The 24,195-nt window shown below is 40.9% G+C and overlaps 1 long non-coding RNA gene across 5 annotated transcripts in view; it reads right to left on the reverse strand.

The window, feature by feature from the left end:
- Window positions 1–24,195, reverse strand: part of LOC122804167 — a 923,101-nt gene that overhangs the window by 651,482 nt on the left and 247,424 nt on the right. For 2 of the 5 annotated variants that reach the window (XR_006365194.1, XR_006365193.1), the window contains exon 2: window positions 14,584–14,625. The exons of 2 other annotated variants lie outside the window; for them this stretch is intronic. This is a non-coding gene — a long non-coding RNA (uncharacterized LOC122804167). Of the gene's footprint in view, window positions 1–683; window positions 746–14,583; window positions 14,626–24,195 lie in introns of those variants that run through there. One more of the 5 variants, XR_006365195.1, reaches the window with a different exon arrangement.

The raw sequence follows: 24,195 nt of genomic DNA on the forward strand, positions 1-24,195 counted from the left end.
GATACTATTTGCTAACAGAAGGGAATAAGAGAAAGTGGAAGGTGTGTGTGTGTGTGTGTGTGTGTGTGTGTGTGTGTGTGTGTGAGTGGTGGGGGGGGGCTTCTTACAATCAAAGCAGAGTGCTCTCCAGGGGAAAATGAATATTGGCTCAAACAGGTAGACACATACTCAAAGTTAACTGTAGCTGTTTGCAGACAGTTCAGACCCGGACTGCGCTTTTCTTACAAGAATGTTAAAGGTGGTACTGCAGTTGAATACTTAAGAGTGGTGTTAGGTTCAAAGTTAACTGTAGCTGTTTGCAGACAGTTCAGACCCGGACTGCGCTTTTCTTACAAGAATGTTAAAGGTGGTACCGCAGTTGAATACTTAAGAGTGGTGTTAGGTTCAAAGTTAACTGTAGCTGTTTACATTATATTCTTCAAACAGGTTGAAGAGTCTTGGCATTTAGCTAGACCAAATCTTGCATTTTCAGCTTTACACAGATAACAAAAGAAACAAAGTTGACTGTTTACTTTTGTGGGACAGGATGATTTGGAATTTTCTTTCCTAGAAGCAAGATACACTACAGGTAAATGATCCTCCTATTCACTCAGCTTGAATATAGCATTTTCTGAATCACTGCTTCAGATAAAAAATACTAGAAATCAATGGGTCAATTGTAACAAAATGTGTAAATTCATTACCTGCTCTCCACAACAAGAAGACTGCTGTGAAACAAGCCAAGAAGCGAGATGGTGGTTACCTGTCAAACAAAAGTTTGACCTTTTGTAAGACTTTCAATTATTCAATTATCATATTTCTCTTTTAGGTAATTTAATTACATTTCTTTTTTAGGTAACTTCATCCTGCAGTTTCATTTTTTTCTTATTCTTTTAACAAAGCATTGCACATGTACTACTGAACCCTCTGACTACAACATTCTACTTTCCTTTTTCAACTTGCAAAAGACATGTAAAGTAGCAAATACAAGTTAACTCTGCTGTATGTCTTTATTGTTAATTGGAAACTGAGATAGCAGCCACTGTTAAATTACTTGTTAGCAAGGCTTGCAGCATCTTCTCTGTTATATTAGCTCAGGCTAAGAAAACATCAATGACTACCAACACACACTTTTTAATAGTTAGCCGATTTAATTTGGACCAGGAATGAGTTTGAATGTTTCCAACTAAATAACTAAGGATTTTAAGTCTGTACTTAGCAATGTACATGACTTTACAAGGGTCTCTTTACCTTTACTTCTGATAATCATCCTATGCAGGCAACTTCATCTTTGCCTGCTTCGCTCCCCTCCCACCCTCCAGACCCTTACATTTTATTCCCCCTTACCTCCTCCCATAATTTAATACATATTACCCACCCCTTAAAGACATATACATTAACTTAAAGACATATACATTAAAAACTCTCTTCCAATTTCACTCCTCTCCATTCCTGTTGCAGCCCATTCCACAGACTTAAAACTTTCTTTATATGCTCAACCCATTTTTTTCCAAAAACGCTCCTACTTACAAACACCTTTATCCAGCCATTCACACACACACACACACACACACACACACACACACACGCACGCACGCACACACACACACACACACACACACACACACACACACACACACACACACACACGTGTAAATTATAATATGTGTACGTGTATACATATATTTGCGACCAAACCACCTTAAAACACAACACTTGCCTTGCATTAAAATAATTATACTGGCTTGAACTCCTAAACCAGTTGGCATACAAGTAATCATTGCCCACAATCTATTGCACTCTCCAGACAAATGTCCAACATTACAAAATACTCTGCTGTACTATTCACCCACTAGAGACCTTCACTCTAGCAATAAACTCTTAACTATGTATCAGAAAGACGACAGATACCACTACCAGAGACTCCCTCAACTCCCATTATGTGTCAAAACTCTGGAAAGAAATCACCACACAGTTAAAACAGATAAAAAACTGAAATAGTTCCAAAGCTTTGCTTACTAAACAGCACCTATGTCAAAGATGGTTCTGTTCTTCCTGCTCACTTCAATAGCTTTACTCAGATTACTTTTCTCTAACTCTTAAAAGCTACTTTGCTTCCCAATCTTTTGTAAGTTATCACTCCTCCACATACTGCATTAACTTCCTAATTCTTCCTTTTTCCCCACACCCCGCCACTAACCACAGTTCCTCCCCTGTCCATTTATCCTCTGCTCATTTTCATAATTTCTCTTTTCATATATCTCATCAATTTTTAAGCTATTTACTGCTGTCTGTTGTTGCCTCGCAGCAAGAGGTTCTCCAGTTTGATTCTCAGCTGGAGTGCCTTCTGTGCGGAGTCTGCAAGCCCTCCCCGCGGTCAAGTGAATTTAAAGACTTGCAGGTTAAGTGCATGCGTGGGTGTGCCTTCCTTGAAGGTTGGGCGTCGGGCTGGCAACTCGGCACCGTAAAAACTCACTGCCAATCATTAGCGGACTGGAGTTCAGCTGTGGCGACCCCTAACTGGGAAAAGCCGAAAGACTACTATAAATTATTACTAACCTCAAAAACAGCCCACTTTGATCTTTTCCCTGCATAAATACATTAACTATTATTGTATTTTACGTTTTCTATTCAATAATTAGCCATTATATGCTAATTTCCCTCTTTTTTGTGTTAAATGCTATCTTCATGCAAGAAATATTTAGAAATCATGTAAATAAGCTCATGTACAGATGTGCATCATGTGTAATTTAAATGTGGAGCTTTTCTCCCCAGGCCTCTGCTGAAAATGGGTTTTACCCAGTTGGACTTTTCCCAGTTAAGAAAGACAACTAAATAAATAATTAAGATATTACAAATTACACAGTGTTTACCCCCTTTGGTTGTCAAAGTTATTATGAGACTCCTGCCCTACAGCCTTGGAGGACAAAATACTCTCAGGTCTAGGATTACAGACACTGGAAAGAAAGCTAAACTCTATGCCAGGACCAAATTCTGGACATCACTATCCCAGTACAAATAATTTGCACAAGCTCAGCCAGCTCACAACTCAATTAGTTGTTCCCCTATGTTCTCCCACTAGGTGTCATATGTATGCTCGGCCAGGGCTGCATCTCTCCTCCCCTCCCCCACAATGGGTGAGACAACAGCAACCACCCACTGTTAACACCCCACCCCAACTGGTTCCTAAAGACATCTCAACCACTAACCAAACCCTGGCTGCCTGCAGCGTCGTTACGGCTGAGCTGGCCTTGCTCTGTTGTGTCTATAATCTCCTGAGCTGAGCCTGAAACTAGCTATATACTGATACACAATCACAAGCAAAAATGGGGTCTAATTACAACCACAAAAAGTCAGTTCAGCGAATGGCTTTTACATCGAAAATGCCGTTCGAACTCGCTCTTGTGGGGGGCTGCACCCCCATCCCATCCCCGCTAATTATATATACCAACTCAGAGATCGCACTACAGTGAGGAAAGGGCAAATTTTCCGATCTTCACTGTACCACAATCTCACTATAACAGTTCGCTAAATGGCATTTTCGATGTAAAATGCTGTTTGCTAAACTGACATTTTGTGGTTGTTAATATACACCCACAAAAACATACAAGTCGCTTGAGAAAACAAACTGAAATGTAATGATACCATCCAAAGGTAAAAGCAAGCTATTATTAGTTACCTTTTTTAACTATTAATAATCACTGCTTAAACTGGAGAACAGGAAGAACACTTCCATATTTAGCATCTTTCTTTTTTTAACAGAGTCCCTTAATTTGTTTCACTAACTTAGCAATGGGCCATTCCTGGAAACTGAAGTGCAATACTTCAAGCAAATAGGATGGTCAGTGAAAAGTCAGCAAGAAATATCATGCTATCTAAAAAAAACGTCCCTTTGCAAGGCATTTAAAGGTGTTCAGAATAACAGAAATAAAAGGCTGATGATTTACAGCAACATATCTCTTAAGAAGGCAAACCCAATGTTAATCTCCTTTTTAAAAATGCACTGATATGTACAGATGGTTATCTAACAGGCAGATGTGCTCTACTCATATATGCATTAACTAGCAAAGAAAAATCATTTCCAATGAATACACACCTGTGAGGACTAGTTAAAGGTTTCCTTATTTTACATACACACTTGAGAACTTTGCACACTAGTTTTACAAGTATAAATATTAATGTCTGTAGAAAAGGGTTATGAAGTGTTCACAATAATTCACAATAAATTAACTAAACAAGTCATTGTTATTTCAAACAGTGAATTACATCTCCTACACCTAATACATCCCAGTAAATTCATCAATGGTATTTAAAAATTACATTTTTATTTCAAGTCTGCATGCCCAGGGCAAACTCTCTAGTGTAAGAATTAACTGAAAAACACAACCATGGTAAAGTATAGCACAGCAATCCATAAAACGAAAAATAAGTGTGAAGCAAGATGTCATTTCAGAAGGAGAGGCTGCAGAGGGGATAATGACATTGACGTAAACAAGCTCTTATCAAAGCAAATTGCCCAGCATCTTAAATCTCATCAGAGTTTCACTCAATAACCCATACTTTTACAGGGAAAAGGGAAAGACAGCTTGATATTCCTGGTCTAGAGTGTTCTTCATGGATATTCAGAAGTAACCCTCAACTTTGGGGGGTGTAGAGTGTTTAAAATTCTCAGAATCAGCTCCATGTACTTTCCTGTGCAGTACCTATGAAAAGATTATATTTTTATCTATCAGTCTAATGGATTTTACTGTCATTTTTAGGAATTTTAAAACAACAAGTGTGGATTTGTTGCTCCAATTAACAGACAGATCTACATGATCTAGGTGTGCATTAGGCAGAACTTCAGATAACACACTAAGAGCTCTCATTCTCTTACGGAACTCTCAAGCCTCTGGGAAGAGTCAATATTTTAAGATTCTTTGTACACTCATTTTAAACCTCTTCATCTTGGCAAAATTGCCCTATATACAGCTCCACTTTAACATTTTCCTCAGATAAATGATCATGATGAAACCACACAGCTGCAAGCTAAAATGACTTGACTAGATGTAGATATGTGGTGCTTCAGATGTGGATTTTCAGCTGTACATTAGACCTTTTAAATCCTGATTCCCAGTTCCTGTACCTGTTTCATTAAGAATTTCCAAAGACATTGGATTAACTTTGGATAAAGGCACTGAGGTGAGGTAGAAAGAAAAAAAATATATAAGGGCTTTGCAGCACTCTCAGGCAGGTTCAAAAGGGTGATGATATGGCAAAAGAACAAACAGAAGGCAGTATCCTCTACATGATTTTTTATTTCTTTTTATTTTTGCATATGTATGTCTTCATTCAGTTATCTTTCAGTAATCCAGTGAGTGCATTGTCTTAGAATTCCTAGCTGGGACTGAATCCTTTGTCATCATTAGCCTTGTTTCCAATTACTGGCACAACATTTACTGGTTTTGTTTCATGTTTTATTTCCTAACCAGTTAACTAGGCTGCACCAAAGGTAGCTTGCAGCCACAGCCCAGACCAAAAGGCAAGTTCCATTAAATGCATGGTTACACTAAGCATTTACACCAACACTTGCACGTTTATTTGTCAGCACTCAGACAGACTAATGTACACCTGGTTTAAATCATATGGGCTTAGCATATTGCACATATTCAGCAATATCTAGAGTAGATGAAAAAATAAATGCAGTAACAAACTCTAGATTCACAGGTAAGTACTAAGCTGCTGCTTTTGCAGGCCATTTTAAGCCTAGTCAATTTCCCAAAGTTGAGGATCATATCTTGTACCTTATGTCTGTGAATTAAATACCTTGGCCATAATGCCAACCACTAACCCCAAATGCACATCCTCAACTGTATTAGACATTTTAAAGGGCAAGCAGAGGCCTTGATGAGATTTGAACTCATTACACTTAGTTTACTAGAATAGTGCTTTCACCCCTGAGCTACAAGGCCACAGATTTCTTTGGGTATTAAACCCATGGCAGCACAGTTTTTCTGCTTTGGTGATTAACCCTCTGAGCTACTTTTCAAACATAACAGGGGAAGGGAGATGTATATTACTATAGCTGGAAAAAGAAATACTGCCTCAGTTGTTCTGTATGCCTATATGCATAGAAGGTTATTTTACTAAGTGAGTAATTGTACAATTATACTAATATACTATTAGTAATTATATTCAGAGAATTATATCACTGGAAAATGAATTTTTAAATGCAACATTGAAATGATGACAACAATCGCTTTTTCAAGGCTTCCCATAAAGCTGATTTTTGGTATTCCTCTTGTTCTAACTTGCTACTATAAAAACGTCTTAGTAGAGATGCCATTCAGTGCATCCCAGAGGGAGGGGTTTCTATCATGTCGGACTGTATCAGTATGCCAACACCTCTGAATGCACGAATCATCCACATCCATCCTTAAGAATCACAATATTGTCAACAAAATCACTCTTATATTAAAGTAATGTGGAATGTAAATTCAAAAGACCTTTTAACAATTTTATACCTGCTACCACACCAACCACATGAACCAATGATGAAGTCTCAAAATCTAAGGAAAACAAAACTGTCTGATTTGGTCTATGCAACTGATCCTTTACTACAACCATGAATTACTGCCTCATGTGCCAATGCATTTGCTGGCAAAGCCTTTTAAAAATTACACTGACTGGTTTGGTCAAGGACATACAACACAGTACTAGTTTGGATGATTTGTGAACCCAGTAGATTTTAAAGATCTAATAAAAAAAATCAATGTTATAAATTATATTTATGGTGAAAATGACAAAGCAGATTTTTCCTTTTAGTCAACTTGATTCCAATAAAAAAGCCATTCAGCATGCAAATTGTCTTAAATAGGTTTCATGCAATATTTTTTGTTGTTGTTGACAAGCAAAATGACATGCAAAGTATTTTTTTTACAATTACATTACATTTAGCCATTTTACTGAAGTTAACATTTTACACACCCTCCATGCCTCTCTTCCCCCCTTTACCCACTTGCACCACACATTCTACACACCTTCCATTCCTCCCTTTGCCCACTTGTACCACACATTCTACAAACCTTCCATTCCTCCCTGTCTCCCCCCTTTGCCCTCCTATACCATATATTCTATACACTCTCCATTCCTCAGTCAGTCCATTTGCCCACCTGTACCACATATTCTACACACCCTCCATTCCTCCCTGTCTTTCCCCCCTTTGCCCACCTGTACCATATATTCTACACACCCTCCATTCCTCCCCCTATCTGTCCTTTTGCCCACCTATACCATACACTCTGTACACCCTCCATTCCTCTCTGTCTTTCTCCTTTTTGCCCACATGTACCATACATTCAACACACCCGCCCATTCCTACATCTTTACCCCTTTTGCCTACCTGTACCGTACATTCTACACACCCTCCATTCTTCTCCATTTCTCCCACCTTTGCCCACCTGTACTATATCTTCTACACACCCTCCATTCCGCCATCTTTCCTCCCTTTACCCATCTGTACCATACCTTCTACACACCCTCCATTCCTCAGTCTTTTCCCCCTTTGCCCACCTGTACCACCCCTTCTACACACCCTCCATTCCTCACTGTCTAACCCCTTTACCCACCTGTACCATACCTTCTACACACCCTCCATTCCTCAGTCTTTTCCCCTTTGCGCACCTGTACCATCCCTTCTACACACCCTCCAATCCTCACTGTCTAAACCCTTTACCCACCTGTACCATACATTCTGCACACCCTCCATTCCTCCCTTCTTTCCCCTTTGCCCACCTGTTCTATACATTCTACACACCCCTCCATTCCTCCTCGTCTTTCCCCCCTTTGCCCACCTGTACTACATCTTCTACACACCCTCCATTCCTCCATCTTTCCTCCCTTTGCCCATCTGTACCATACCTTCTGCACACCCTCCATTCCTCAGTCTTTTCCCCCTTTGCCCACCTGTACCATCCCTTCTACACACCCTCCATTCCTCACTGTCTAACCCCTTTACCCACCTGTACCATACATTCTGCACACCCTCCATTCCTCCCTTTTTCCCCCTTTGCCCACATGTTCTATACATTCTAAACACCCTCCATCCCCTCCCTTTGCCCACATGTTCTATACATTCTACACACCCTCCATTCCTCCCTGTCTTTTCCCCCTTTTCCCACCTGTACCATACCTTCCACACACACCCCATTCCTCTCAGTCTGTCTCCACTTTGCCCACCTGTACCAAACCTTCTACACACCCATTTCTCCCAGTTTGTCCTACTTTGCCCACCTATACCATACCTTCTAAACACCCTCCATTCCTGCCAGTCTGCCCCCCCCCTTTTCCCACCTGTACTATACTTTCTACACACCCTCCATTCTTTCCTCCTTTGCCAATCTATACTATACTTTCTGCACACCCTCCATTCTTTCCCCCTTTGCCCACCTGTACTGTGTGTTCTATAATGCATCTGTGGATTCTGCCTCCAGATAATTTTACAAGTCCACATGTCTCTCCTGGTGGTATTTCTATCATAAGTAGTCATCAGCTTGTTCCAACACTTTGTAGCCTGTGCTCTCATAGCTTCACAGGTAGATACTTTGACAGTCTGTGTATTGAACTTAATAGCACAATATTACATGTCTAACAAATTTTCCATTTCAGATGGTACCTTGAATCTTAGTCTTAACCAAGGTTTATTTGTTTGGATAATATCACCGAAGCCTCTGGCAGGAATCTCTCTAACAATTACTGAGCGCCCCATTTCAGTAAGTGCTTTTAACTTACATTTTGTCTGAGTTCCTATGAGTTTCAGCAATGTTAATGCAGCTTTGGATTGTATGCACATTATTTATTGCATTCTATGTTTATGTTTACATTCACAGTTGTGAAATTTCACTAGTATGCAACATGCATTTAATCAAGAGGGGCCCAGTACTTATAGGTTCATAGGTTGGTACAAGGCTATCTTCCTGAAGGCATTTATAAGCCTAGCCAGAATGTGTTGGCTTTCGCCACCCCCTTAGATTAGTTCCCTGTGCCTCGGTCCAGCAGAGCCACTGAAGTGATCCCAGAGGTAAACTTTGTTTCCCATCCACTCGTCAAGGTTTCTTTTGAAGAGTGTTAGTGAGGAGCTCTGCCTAATTTAGATTGGGATCTTGTTCGAAAGCATGGGAAGTCTCTGGGACAGGAATCTATCCCTCCAGCACATCCTATTTATTGTTGTGGTGAGGTTTAGATACTTAGAGCGTGTGGCACGAGGGGATAAGGTTTTCTTTAGGTGGAGCATGTCCATCAATTCTGGGTTGGACATGGCCTTGTATGTCAGGCAGAGATCATCTCTGAGTAGGAGGTATGCAACAGAGTACAAATGTAGTTTCTTCAGTCGAACTGCATAGGGCATCTATTTGAGGCCAGTGATCCTCTTGGTGAGGTACTTCTGTGGTCTTTCCAGCTGTTGCAGGTGTCTTGTAAGGTACATCCCAAATGGGGCGTTGTACTCTATGATGGGTCTGATGAGTGATGGGTAGAGGGACACAATGACCTCTTTTGATCTGGATGCGAACCCTTTTGTGATTAGGTAGCCCACGTAGAAGGATTTTCTAACCACGTTGGCAATGTGATTATCAAAGGTGAGATTACTATCTACTTGGGTCCCCAGATCCCTTATTACGTCTTCCGTATTTAGGGGACTACCACCTATGTGGTAGTTTGTGGGTACTTTGTTTTTTCCAAAGGGGATGACTATGCACTTTTTGGCATTTAGCTTGAGGCCATGATTTTGACACCAGGTATCCTTCTCAGTGAGACCCTTTTGGAGGATGTCTGTGTCAGCCGGAGAGTCAATTATAGCCCCTTGCTTACAGTCGTCTGTGAGCTTGGTCAGCCATAGTCCTCCTCTGCTTGCCTGTACCTCTGAAAAGTATATGCCGAACAGGAGGGGTCTTAGGACTGAGCCCTGGGGAACGCCACTTGTAACCGGTTTAGAGTTGGACCTAGCTCCCACAACTCTCACCATGTGGGTTCTGTCCGTGAGCCAGTTGGCATCCCATCTTGTGATGTAGGGGTTTACGTTTAGGCTGGTGAGCTTGTCTATAATACCAGAATAGGGAATGGTGTCGAAGGCCTTAGCGAAGTCTAGGTAGGCTGTGTGTACCACCTTTCCCTCGTCTATAGCCTTGGTAACTGTCTCAAAGAAGTCCACCAGGTTGAGGCATGATCTGCCCTTAAAGCCAAACTGGGTAGGGTCCAGTGTTCGGAGGTTCCCAATGTCTCTGTTAATGAGTTCCATGATGGTGCACTCCATAGCCTTACAGACCAAGCTAGTCAGGCTTATAGTGCGATAGTTCCCGGGGTCTGTTGTGGCTCTACCTTTGTGGAGCGGAATAACCGTTGCTGTGCGCCACTCTGTGGGCACGTAGCCTGTGGAGAGGCTGAGTTTGAACAGTGTGTTTAGATGAGGGGTTAGTTCGTCTTTCATTTCATGTAGGATGCAGCCTGGGCCACCGTCCGGTCCCATTGATGCTGTGTTTTTTGGCTTTGAAGAGGGCTGCTTTAACCTGAGTGTCTGTGATTTCAGGGACTCTACATTCTTCTGGTATGGTTATGGGCCCTTTTGGGGGTGAGAGGGGGGGTGAAGTTTGCGCTGAACCTGTCTGCCAGGATGTTGGCGATATCGGTCGGTTCAGTGTATTTTGTGCCATTCTGCACTAACTGTGAACAGATCTGAGCATTGCCACTTAGATTCTTGACGTAGCTAAAGAATGTCTTGTGGTTATCTTTGGAGTCCTTGGCAATTTTTCTTTCAAAGGTCGCCTTGGATGATTTTAAGAGGGTTCGTAGTTTCTTGCTGATACTGATCAGGGATGTCTTTCCTTCTTGGGATTTTGCTCCTTTCTGTACTAGTTTCCTCCTTCTATTGTATAGCTTGTTTATTGCAGGAGTCCACCAGACTGGTTTCCTTTTCTTGGAGGAGTGAGTCTTGGTTTTGCTTGGGATGGCACGATCCATGCATTCTTGTAGCTGCCCGTAGAATGCATTAGTAAAGGATTTTGCAGCTTGGACAGGGTTATCCTTCAGCATGGGGGCTTTGAAACTTTCCACCTCAGTCTTAAGAAACGTGAAGTTTGCTTTTGAAAAGTTTTTCACGGTGGTTTTCTTGCCCAGGGGTGGGGGCGGAATATGGCTATCCAAAGTGATTTGTTTATGTTCAGATCTAACCAGCAAGGGCTTGACCTCTGTTGTGGAACACCAGTCATCCATGTTGGTGATGACCAGGTCCAATATGTTGTCACCTCTGGTGGGAGTGTTGACCAGTTGAACCAGGGCATTTGAGTTTATAAATTCTAGGAAAAGTTGGGAAAGGGAGTTAGTACTTGAGTAGTTCTCTCAGTTAATGTTTGGGTAATTGAAATCATCCAATATTAAGGTGTTTGGTAGGACCTTTATGTTTTCCAGTGTTTCCAGAAACGTGGAATGGGGGTCCTGGGACATGATGGGTGATCTGTAGCAAGGTACAATTTGAATTGCAGTTTTGCCCATTGTTAGTTGCACGTGGATGATCTCTGAAGCATCATGCTGTGGCACTAACCTGGAGGTGTGGATATCCTTGATGAATATGGATACGCCCCCGCCTTTTGTATTTCGGTTTGGGTTCTGTGGCTGAAATGTATGGTATGAGTTGTAGCCTGGTAGTGCTGGGATGCTCTCTGGAGCCTTAAACCAGATTTCTGTTACTGCACATATATCGATTTTCTCCATATTGAGGAGTGCCTCGAGTGCGTGCAATTTGAGGTTTAGACTTCTGGCATTGAGTAGCATTACCCTCAGTTTTTTGTTACTTGTGCTGTTTACGGTGGTGGGTTTGTCTTTTGAGCCTTGCCTAAAAAAGGCACTATGGGAGTGGCAAGAGCCTTGGCCAGTATTTGAAAGCCTAAGGGTGACAGGTGCAAGGCGTCTCTAGCGAAGCAGCGTGGCTTGTTGAGCATGTTATCCCAAGCGGACAGACACTGGATCCCCTTTGAATGACACCAGAAACTTAGACAATTGTTGAAATCGATAATTTTTTCTTTATACCGTTGTATCATTCTTGGTGAGGGCAGGATGCTACTCAGGGTCAGGGTCATACCGGCCTGGGCTACGTGATCAGAGATCTCTTCCATGTCTCTTTTCATGTAGTCCAGGGAGGTACGGCTCAGGTCATTCACACCAACATGGACAATGACAGAGTTATATTTGTACTTGCTCTAGAGTGACCTGAGTGCTTATATTATGTGGCAGATCCTGGCACCCGACAGGCAGCTAACAGTAACCTTCTCCTTATTCAGCCTAGTGAGTGGGACGTCAGTGTGCCTGACTATAGAGTCACCTATTACTAGTATGTTGGGTATGTTATTTTGCCTTAAGGGCTGTGATTGCATGGCACACTGGTTTTGTGAAGTATGTGTTTCATGGTTAGCGTTGGGGTTGGAGATTGCCTGGATGTTTGCTTTGGATGTCTCTGTTGGTTTTGCAGATTTTTATTTAGAGCCTCCGAGTAAGTTTTCATACCATATCAACTGCTCCTTTGTATCCAGCCATTTCAAATGACCATATGGTGGTGGGAGGGGGGGAGGTCTTCTTGGGAAGATGATCACCATTCCTTCTTCCCTCATCGCAGAAACTATCAGGTCCCCCACTCATCCAAACAAGACAGAAGTCGGTCTGCAGCCCCACTTTAAAGAGTACCTGTACATCTCCCTCCACTGTACCTACACATTTAACATCAGCCTCACCCCAACCTGAACCTTCTAGTACTGTCCACCACAAAACTTCATCTCATTCAGACACTGGACATTTACCAATTTTAATACTACATTTAAAACTTCTCTTAACATAAGGCAAGATCCACACAAATTTAAGGATGAATTTAAGTATTGTTATTCAAATATATGAACTTACCCTGGCAGATTTTAAGGCAGTTGTTAAAAGCCGTAGTCCCACCAACACATATAAAAAGTTGAAAGCAAAGACGGATTGGCCCCAGCAGGGGACCTAAATTACTCAACCGCTGAAGGGAAGAGGGCATTAATGGAAGTCACACAGAAGCACTTGCAAGAAATTCTGACAATCTGTCCTGTTAAACCAAACTGGGATAAAATTACTGCATATAAACAAAGCAAGTGAGAAACACCAGCTGATTACTTTAGCAGACTTAGGGAGGTCTTTCCAGCACATTCTGGTATTGCAGATCCAATGGGAAATGCTAAAGCAGCTTTTAACTCTGCTTTTGTGCACAGACTCTTACCTAATGTGCCGACATTAGTAGAGCAAAACCAGGTCCCTTGGCAGGAGGAGGAGGAAACAGATAAGTTAATAAAATTCGTAGAGCACTACATGGAGCAAATAGATAACAGAAGAGTTGCAGAAGACAAACTCATGCAACTGCAAGCACGGAGTTTTGAAAGAAGGGGCAGAAGTAGGCATAGTAGACAGGGTACAGGAAGAGCAAAGAATATTCAAGAAAATCAGGCTGGGAGGGGGACTTGTCACAACTGTGGACAAGTGAGACATTGGAAAGGAGTATGACCTAACCTGCAACAGAGACATCAGCAAATGAGTGGAAAAATCAAAATCCTTCCAATGTTTCTCTACCATCCCCACCCGCAGAGTGGCAGCAAATGTCAGGAGGAATGCACTGACAACATTCAGGTGGAAAGGATGTGGTAAACATTACAGCATTAACAAAATGTCCTTCTTGATCTACTTGCATTAAGTTAAAAGCAGTACAAAATATGTTCCATTTCTGACTGACACTGGTGCGACTCAATCTACGTTGAAAATAAGTGACCAGGATAAAACTCCAGTATCATCTAAAAAAGCGTCAGCAGTGGGTGTCACACTCACTGTTTTTCCTGTATCTAAAAATATCCCAGTCTCTTTAGGACCAATTGAAAATGAGCATGCCCTTCTATTAAGCACCACAGCTCCAGCAAACTTAATGGGTAGGGATCTGCTTTGTAAATTAGGATGTACTATCTTCTTCACTACAGATGGCATTTATTTACATGTACTGACTGAATCTGAAGAAGAGGTGATTGACATACTTAGTGTTACAGAGGAAAGAACAGAAGAGCCATGTTCGACTGCAGATGACAGACTGTTACAGCAGGTTCCTGACATTTTGTGGGCAAGACATTCTAATGAGGTAGGTCTGTTAAAATTTGCCATACCTGTAAAAATGTGTGGATCCTGCAAAACCATTTTTGTTGTATAGTACAGTATCCTTCAAAAGCAGAAGCAGAAGAAGGAATAAAACCTGTGATTGAATCTCTGCTTCTGGAGGGAATTATAGGAAAAAAACATAGTGGTTGTAATACTCCCATTTATCAAGTTAAAACGTCAGGCAGAGATACATATATGTGAAGGACTTAATACCAGCCAATCAGACTGTCATCCCTTCATACCCTGTAGTACCAAATCCAGCAAACATATTAACACCTTGGGCTACTTGCTTTTTTGTAGTAGATTTATGTTCAGCTTTCTTTTCCATCCCTATTCATTCAGGTAGCCAGTATATGCCTTCACATATGGAGGATTTCAATATACATAGCAACAACTGTAACGAAGGTTTGTTGATAGTACCTCAATCTTTTCACAAATTGTAAAGCAGGACCTTGAAGAAATCTAGAACCAAAAACAAAAACGGAAGTAGAGTGAAGGTCGGTATCACAAGCAGAACCACAACAAATAAATGAAGTACCAAACCAACAAAGCTGAAATCCAAAAACTTTAATGGATAAAAGTCCAAACACTCAGATAAAGGTAAGCGCTTTGGCGATGAACACACCGCTTCATCAGACAGCCACAATTAAAGCACTCAACATTTAAATATAGAAATCTAACCAATGAAAAAACACATAGTAATGATGTCGCAACAAAATGTACATTAATAAAACTACTTACAAAGTTAAAAACAGTACACACACTAACTCAAAAAATAACATCCATAACTAAATAAAACTATTTATGCCTACGCTTACGTCCTTTTAAGAATGGTTTTAATGAAAAAAACTCTGTTCAAACCAGGTGTTTTTTCAGCATGCATTAAGTAATAAGCTCCATTTTTGCTCTACAGTTTCAGTATGATTTATTAAATCCCCTCTTCTCAGACCTGTATCTAGAACTTGCAGGACAAAGAACCTAAAAGAATGTCTAGAGTCATGGTTCATAATATGTAAAGCTATAGCATTGTCTTTTTTATTTTTTTATATCTCTCTGATTTTCAAGAACTCTGTCCTTAAATGGTCTATTCATCTATATACTTGTTTCCCACCTTTCTGAACTAGTATATTCCAGTTTTCAGGTTATTGCTGAATCCAGGGCTGTGTTACAGGTTTCTGTGTTGCCCATACCTTACTTGGATAGAAGGAAGTTTCTCTGTTCACCTGTGAGAGAGGGGAGCTTTGAGCAGCCTATCTGTCCCTGGAGGAGTGGTTTCAACCCAGAAGTTAGTAGTTTATTGGCCATTTTGGGTTAATTTCTATCTCTTTCACTTCCCTGCTATAAAAACCGCATTTGCACAGTTTTTGCGCTTGTATTCCACTCAGCAAGTGCCTTCCAGGTGTTCTGCAGAGTCTACAGCAGCAGAGAGACTAAAGAGTGACTTTGGAGTATTATTTTTCTGCTTTTCTTGCTGTCTTAACTAATTCCGCCTAAAACGCCAGTTATTTTAGCGAATCTGTGATTTAAAAAGTTTGTTATTGCTACATATTGTACTTATTTGCTGCCTGCACTTGAATTAAGTCATTTTTGTGTTTAAATAATCTGTTTAACTGTTGTAGGCTACACACTAAAGTGCAATAGCCTTTTCTGATTTTGATTGCATCTACTCTATTTTCTGAAAGAAAAAATAATATATATATATATATATATATATATATATATATATATATATATATATATATATATACTTGTTACCCACCTTTCTGAACTAGTATAGTCAGTATTCAGGTTATTGCTGAATCCAGGGCTGAGTTACAAGTTTCTGTGTTACCCATACCTTACTTGGATAGAAGGAAGTTTCTCTGTTCTCCTGTGAGAGAGGGGAGCTTTGAGCAGCCTATCTATCCCTGGAGGAGTGGTTTCAGCCCCGAAGTTAGTAATTTATTGGCCATTTTGGGCTAATTTTGATTGTATCTGCTCTATTTTCTGAAAACAAAAAAAAAAAAATATACTTCTTCACGCCTTTCTGAACTAGCATAGTCCAGTTTTCAGGTTATTGCTGAATCCAGGGCTGTGTTACAAGTTTCTGTGTTGCCCATACCTTACTTGGATAGTAGGAAGTTTCTCTGTTCACCTGTGAGAGAGGGGAGCTTTGAGCAGCCTATCTGTCCCTGGAGGAGTGGTTTCAGCCCAGAAGTTAGTAGTTTATTGGCCATTTTGGGCTAATTTCTATCTCTTTCACTTCCCTGCTATAAAAAAACACATTGGTTTTGCGCACCATGCAGAGCCGTTTAGCTAGAGTTAAACTATTCTCGGCTCCACGAAGTCTACTCTTCAATTTTTCCCTTGGAACTAGACAAACCTTCAACTTTAGCACTCAAACCATTCATTTCACAGTCAAGCACTTGCTTAAAACTCATAGCAAGCACTAATTAACCCTAGCTCTAAACCCCCCCATATTGTCCAGAAGGACAAGGCTCTCTATTCATCCTCTCCAGCCAATCAGAAAAACAGCTTACTCTACCTATTCAGGCATGTCCAAAGGGCAGTTTCCGGTGTACTCTCCAGTCCAACTGGTGAATCTGGGCATTTTGAGGCAATGTTACAACTGCCTCATGTACACAGATAACCCTCTCCTCCTACCACCAAACACTAATATATGCGAGAGATGCAATTATACAGCCAAACTGGAGACAAAGCTCTCTCAACCCAAGACTGGAACTGACCGTCAAGAGGAGAAGGGTAATACTTGCAACACACCACCAGTCTCACACGAATACATGAAAACATACTCGGAGGCTCTAAATAAAAATCTGCAAAAGCAACAGAGACCTCCAAAGCAGACATCCAAGCAACCTCCACACTCCATCACCAAGCATGAAACACATACTTCACATAATCAGTGTGCCATGCAATCACAGCCCTTAACGCAAAATAACACACCCAACACACTAGTAATAGGTGACTCTATAGTCAGGCACACTGATGTCCCACTAACTAGGCTGGACAAGGAGAAGGTTACAGTTAGCTGCCTGTCGGGTGCCAGAATCTGCCACATAACACAAGCACTCAGGTCACTCCAGAACAAGTACAAATACAACTCTGTCATTGTCCATATTGGTGTGAATGACTTGAGAGATACCTCCCTGGACTACATGAAAAGAGACATGGAAGAGCTCTCTGATCATGTAGCCCAGGCCAGTATGATCACTGAATTGATGGACATGCTCCACCTAAAAAAAACAAACAAATCCCGGAGAGCCACACCCTCTAGAAATATAAACCTTACCACAATGATAAATAGGACATGCTGGAGGGATAGATTCCTGTCCCAGAGACTCCCCATGCTTTGGAACAGGATTCCAAAATACATCAGGCAGAGCCCCTCATTAAGAGAAACCTTGACGGGTGGATGGGGAAACAGAAAATTTATCCCGGGGATCACTGCAGTGGCTCTGCTGGACAGTGGCGCAGGGAACTAATGGCTCTGCTGGACAGAGGCACAGGGAACTAATCTAAGGGGGTGGTGAAAGCCAACACATTCTGGCTTTGTTTATAAATGCCCTTGGGCAGATAGCCTAGTACTTACCTATGAACCTAAGTGTAAACAAATTTACACGCTGAACAACATCTACAGGGAATATGCCTATTCTACTAACGTCTGTACTTCCCTTGTCACATACAAGCTTAGGCATAAATCGTTTTATTTAGTTATGGGATGTTATTTTTTTGAGTTAGTTTGTGTACAGTTTTTAACTTTGTAATTAGTTTTATTAATGTACTTTTTATATAACATTTTTAATATGTTGCAACAGCATTACTAAGTGTTTTTTCATTGGTTAGATTTCTATATTTAAATGTTGAGTGCTTTAATTATGGCTGCCAGATGAAGCAGTGTGTTCATCGTGAAAGTGCTTATCTTTATCTGAGTGTTTGGATTTTTATCCATTCAAGTTTTTGATTTCAGTTTTGTTGGTTCGGTACTTCATTTATTTTTTGTGGTTTTCCTTGAAGAAATCTGTTCTCCATTCAAATCTGTATTGGTACAATATGTAGATTATTTACTTATAGCTTCCGATATATTAACACATTGTCTTCAGGACCATGCATTTACCAATCGAATTAGCAAAAAAGGGAGACAGAGTATCAAGGGAAAAACTTCTGTTGTAGTCACCAAAATTATTTACGACACTTAATATATCATGGAGAGAGGCATATCCTGCCTTCACATGTTGAAGCTATCGTAGTCATCCCGTGATGTTACTCAGAAATAGCTGTGAGCTTTTCCAGGTTTGGTTGAATACTGCAGACAACGGGTATCAAATTATGCAAAAATTCCTAAATCTTTCACTCATACGGCTCAAACAAGACACACCAGAGCTGTTGCCCTAGAAGGAGAAGGAAGGAAGAAAATGCTTAGACTTTCTTAAAACAAGCCCTTGCTACAGCCCCAGCCTTAGGACTCTTTTTACTTTGTTCTGTCATGAAAAGGGGGGGGGGGGTTGCAACGGGAATACTAGTTTAAAAACATGGTGATGGATTTAGACCTATTGCATATTACAGTTCATTGTTAGACCCAGTAGCTCGAGGATTACTGGGCTGCCTGCAGGCAGTAACAGCAGCTGCAGTGGTGGTAGAACAATCTGCAACGTTGTTCCTAGGACACAAACTTCCAGTTACAGTTCCCCATGCGGTATCTGCACTGTTACTGAAATCTAAAATGCAACATCACTCAGCCACTAGGCTGAAAAAATGAGCTGCTACTAATTTAAACCCTTCATTCACCTTTGAACTATGCCAGGTATTGAATCCAGCATCCCTCCTGCCTACAGCAAGAGATGGTGAACTGCATGATTGGATAATTGTGACTAACCATGTGCTTTCTCCTAGACCCGATTTGAGAGATACTCCAATTGACAATGCAAAAAAGGAATTGTTCGTGGATGGATCATGTGGAAGAGACATAAATGGGAACCTTACTGCAGGCATTGCTGTATGTACTGAAAACACAGTACCGTGTCAGCAAAACTTGAAGGTGGTTATGGGTTCGGGAAACTGTGGAAACAGACAGGATTTTTAACATCAGCAGGTACTAAAATAGAAAATGGAAAGTTTGTAAAAGACTTGTTAGATGCTTTATTGTTACCAAAGGCTTTAGCAGTAGTTAAGGTGCAAGGTGATATAAAAGGAGATACTGTCACGGAACTAATTAGAAAATTATGTAGAAAAGCAAGCTGCTGTTTTGGATTTCACTGTCATTAAAAAGTTTGTTTTGCAGGAAGCATCTACAAAAGCTGACAAACCATGTAATTTTAATGATTTGGTTACTTTACAGAACGAAGCTTCAGAGGCTGAGAAAAAGAGAAGGATCAGTGTGGATTGTAAAAAACATACTAGTTTAATATGGAAACACCCTGTTGGCAGGATAGCAGAAGCTTTAGCTGTACTACCCCGGTTGGTAAGGGCATACCACTTACCAAATAACACAGATAAGCATGGGCTTCTTAATCTTATTCAGCAGGATAGGTTTGCCCCCATTTTTCAGTCTGTAGTTAGTCATTATGCAAATAATTGTGAGATCTGTTTGTGACACAATATTGAACCTCCTTGTAAATAAACACACCTTTAGCTTTGCCCCCACATTGGAGGCCCTTTGTAGATATACCGCTGGATTGTATCCAGATGAGAAAATGAGCTGCATTTTCATATATTCTAGTTACTGGCTGCGTTGTTTCGGCATGGGTGGAAGCCTGCCAATGTGCGAAGTACGATGCTGAAACAGTAGTGAAGAAATAGCTAAAAATAAATTCCTAGGTTCGGTGTACCTCGCAGTATTAGTCCAGATAGATGTACTCATGTTACTGCTGAAACTGTTAAGAAATTGTGTCTATTACAAATTTCTATACACGTACATTGTCCCCATCACCCACACTTATCTGGCCTTCTTGAAAAGTCTAGCCAAACTCTTAAAATCAGAATCAGTAAAGTTTGAAGTCAAACAAGACTAAAATGGCCAGATGCTTTGCCTCTGGCTCTGATGAATATGTGAGGAATTGTAAATAATACTCGTAAATTAAGTCCTCATTAAATTCTTATGGGTCATCCCATGAGAATGCCAATTTTCCAAGCAATGAGAAACTGTGAACTGGTATTTACAATGAAGCTTTGTTGAACTATTGTTCAGAACTTGTTTCTGTCTTAGACTCTTCATATAAATGCACTAAGGAGGCCCTTCCGCAACCTACAACAGTTTCCTGTGCATCTTACGGCCAGGTGATAGGGTCTATGTGAAGGTCTTCCAACGTAAATCTTCTTTGGAACTGCAGTGGAAGGAACTTCATCTCATCCTCCTAACTACTCATAATGCAGTAAAGTGTGCTGGAATATTGAAATGGGTCCATGCTTCACACTGCAAGAAAACCTGCTTGACGTCTCCCAAGTCAACGAAATATGGCACCACACCTCTTACTGATGCCAACACTAGGTCTCTGGTTTCCGATTAATATGAGAGAAACCTTATTTTTTCAACTGCTGCATCAATACACCACTGATCTAAACACTTCCAGCTACTGGGTGAGTGGATCTGGTCCCCATGCATTCCAACACTACCCACTCCTGTGCAGCAAAGTGATTTAGAAATGCACATTGCTGTAGAAAATTGAATTTGGCACAACATTATGGACTGGACTAAAAAAAAAAAAAAACATATTACCAGGTGACTGAATTGACACAGGGTGATATTTGTTATGCCAGAGAAGGCTGTCCTAGCAGGTTGCAGCAGTTGCAATAACACCCATGTTGAAACTATACGGGTAGAGCTTGGAGTGAAATATGTATGATTGGGGAAAGGGTGTGGGAATACTGGACAATCATTACTACATCTGTGGAGACCGAGAAACTGGTATAGTTATTTGGGACAGATAACACCAGCTATTTTTCATTCTTTCTCTACATTTGCTGGAAGGTTGTACAGTAACAGGGCTATACACCCTGTTGGGCAAACAGTGGTTTTCTTTTTCTACGCAGTAGTGCAGATTGCGAACTGTGCATGAAGTGAATCAGTTGCCCCTTATATTAGCTGAAACGGCTAATAAGACATCAGAAGACATTCATTTGACAAATAAGGATCTGACTGAAATCCAAGTCACCGCCTTACAAAACCGAGTAGTTCTGGATTATGTACTGGCCTCAAACAGTGGAGTTTGCCATCTAATCAGAAAATAGCACTACACTTTTGTTTCAGACTTTCATGACGAACAAGAAAACAAGTCTGATTTTATGGAACAACTGGCCATTAATATGACTAAAACTGAGTCTGGTTGGACCTTTTTGGGTGGTTCAGTAATATATTCGTAAAATGCTGATACCAGTATAATGCAAAGTTTAATTACTTTTCTTATAACCATTCTTTTTATAGCTCTTGTATATTCTGTTATTACAATTCAAAATAATCTTGGACTGTGTTGTTTTATAGCATCAAAGGGGGAAAGCTACAATGGACATATATTTCTTTAATGCATGTTTTATAAAACTGCTGCAGTGTTTTCACACATTTCTTAGTCATACAATGAACAGCGTGATTTTTGTTAGAGTTCACTAGAGTTTAGTAAATGCTTTTACTAATCATGAACCCTTGAAATAAATGTATGTATCCTGTACTTTACGGAACATAGTTGGAGATATGCTTGATGAAAGAGTGAATGTTGTAATTAAACCAAAAGGTGCTTCAACAAAGTATTAGTTTAAGGGTGTGCACCCTTAAACAACCAGGTTAAATGTACGTTTTTTTATTTTTTTTATATTTTTCCCCTAACAATTTGTTTTTCAATTGAATTGTACAGGTTATAGGTCACATTAAATGTGGGAAAAGTTTTGAAATGATTTATTGAGGTCTCATTTTTTTATATCATAAAAACCTGGCATTTTAACAGGGGTGTGTAAACTTTTTATATCCACTGTATATACTAAATGCTAGAAGTCTAAACCTCAAAATGCACTCTCTCGAGGCACTCCTAAAAATGGAGAACATTGATATCTGTGGAGTAAGTGAGACCTGGTTCACGGCTCCAGAGAGCACCCCTGCAATACCAGGCTACAACTCTTACCACACTTTTCGGCCACCAAACCAGGATTGAAACACTAAAGGTGGAGGAGTGTCCATATTCACCAAGGATATTCACACCACCAGGTTAGTTGCCCAACACAATGCGTCTGAAATTCTCCAGGTGCAACTAACACTAGGTAAGACTGCAATCCAAACTGTAGCTTGCTACAGATCCCCCACCATGCCCCAAGATTCTCTCTACACCTTTCTAAACATACTGGAAATATTAATATACAACCAAACACCCTAATACTGGGTGATTTCAACTACCCTGCCATTAACTGGGAAAACTACTCATGTACCAACACCTTTGCCCAGCTGTTCTTGGAATTCATAAATTCCAATGCCCTGGATCAACTAATCCATAGTCTCACCCGGGGCTCCAGTATCCTAGACCTGGTCATTACCAACATCAGAAATCGATGCTCCACACCTATGGTCACCCCCTTGTTGGTCAGGTCAGACCATAAGCTAATCACCCTTAACATCCACATCCCATCCCCACCCCCCAGTAAGGAAACCTACATAAAAAACTTCTCCAAAGCCAACATCATGCTACTCAAGTCAGAAGTTACAAACTTCATGACACCCATGAAGATAGGAACTGAAAGTTTGACTGCAGAGTCCTACACTAAGGCACTGTTATGAGCACATCCACTCATGCATGAATTGTGCCATCCCAAACAGAACCAAGATGCTCTCCTCCAAAAATAGGAAGCCAATCTGGTGGTCCCCTGCCATAAACAAACTTTACAACAAAAGGAAGAAACTGTTGCAGAAAAGAGGAAAATCCCAAGATGCAAAAAAACTCCCTTACCAGCCTCAGTAAGAAGCTGAGATCCCTCATAAAATCTTCCAAAGCAAGTTACGAAAATAAAATTGCCAAAGATTCCAAAGACAACCACAAGGCATTCTAGGACTATGCCAAGAATCTAAATGGCAATGCTTAGATCTGCAAGCTACAACAGAATGGCATTAAATATACTGATCCCAAGGATATTGCCAATATCCTGGTAGATAGATTCAGTGCCAACTTCACCCCTCTCTCACCCCCTAAATGGCCCATCTCAATACTGGAAGATTGCCAAATTCCAGTAATAACGGCCACACAGGTAAAAAACGCAGTCTCCAAAGCTAAGAATACAGCATCCATGGGACCAGATGACATCCTGGGCTGTGTACTACATGAACTACAAAATGAACTGACACCTCACCTAAGTGTCATCTTTAATCATACCCTCACCTCAGGCTTCGTGCCCACTGAGTGGAGCACAGCTACAGTTACCCCACTCCACAAGGGGGGATCCACCTTGGATCCCGGGAACTACTGTCCAATCAGTCTGACGAGCCTCATCTGCAAGGCCATGGAACGTATTACCATGGAACCTATAAACAAAGACATTGGCAACCTTCAAACACTGAACCCCACCCAGTTTGGGTTCGTGAAGGGCCGATCTTGTCTCCTAAACCTGATTGACTTATTTGAATCAGTGTCCAGAGCCGTGGACGAGGGTAAGGCAGTCCACACAGCCTATCTGGACCTCGCCAAGGCCTTTGACACCATCCCCCACTCTGGAATCATAGATAAATTTACTAAGCTGGGCATTAACCCTACGTCACTCGATGGGTTGCCAGCTGGCTTACTGACAGAACCCACACTGTAAAAGTAGCTGACTCCAAATCCAGCTCCAAACAAGTGACAAGTGGAGTACTTCAGAGTTCAGTCCTGGGATTTCTTTTGTTTGGCATCTACTTCTCTGAAGTACAGGCCAACAATAAGGGACTCTGGCTAACAAAGTTTGCAGATGACTGCAAATTGGGAGCCATTATTAAATCCCCAAATGATGTGGATACTCTACAAAAGGGCCTTACAGAAACAGATGTTTGGTGGCAGAGCCATGGGCTCAAGCTCAATGCCAAGAAATGTA

The sequence above is a fragment of the Protopterus annectens genome, chromosome 6.part0 (assembly GCF_019279795.1).
Source record: "Protopterus annectens isolate FY-2018-M chromosome 6.part0, PAN1.0, whole genome shotgun sequence".
Classification (NCBI taxonomy): Eukaryota; Metazoa; Chordata; order Ceratodontiformes; family Protopteridae; genus Protopterus; species Protopterus annectens.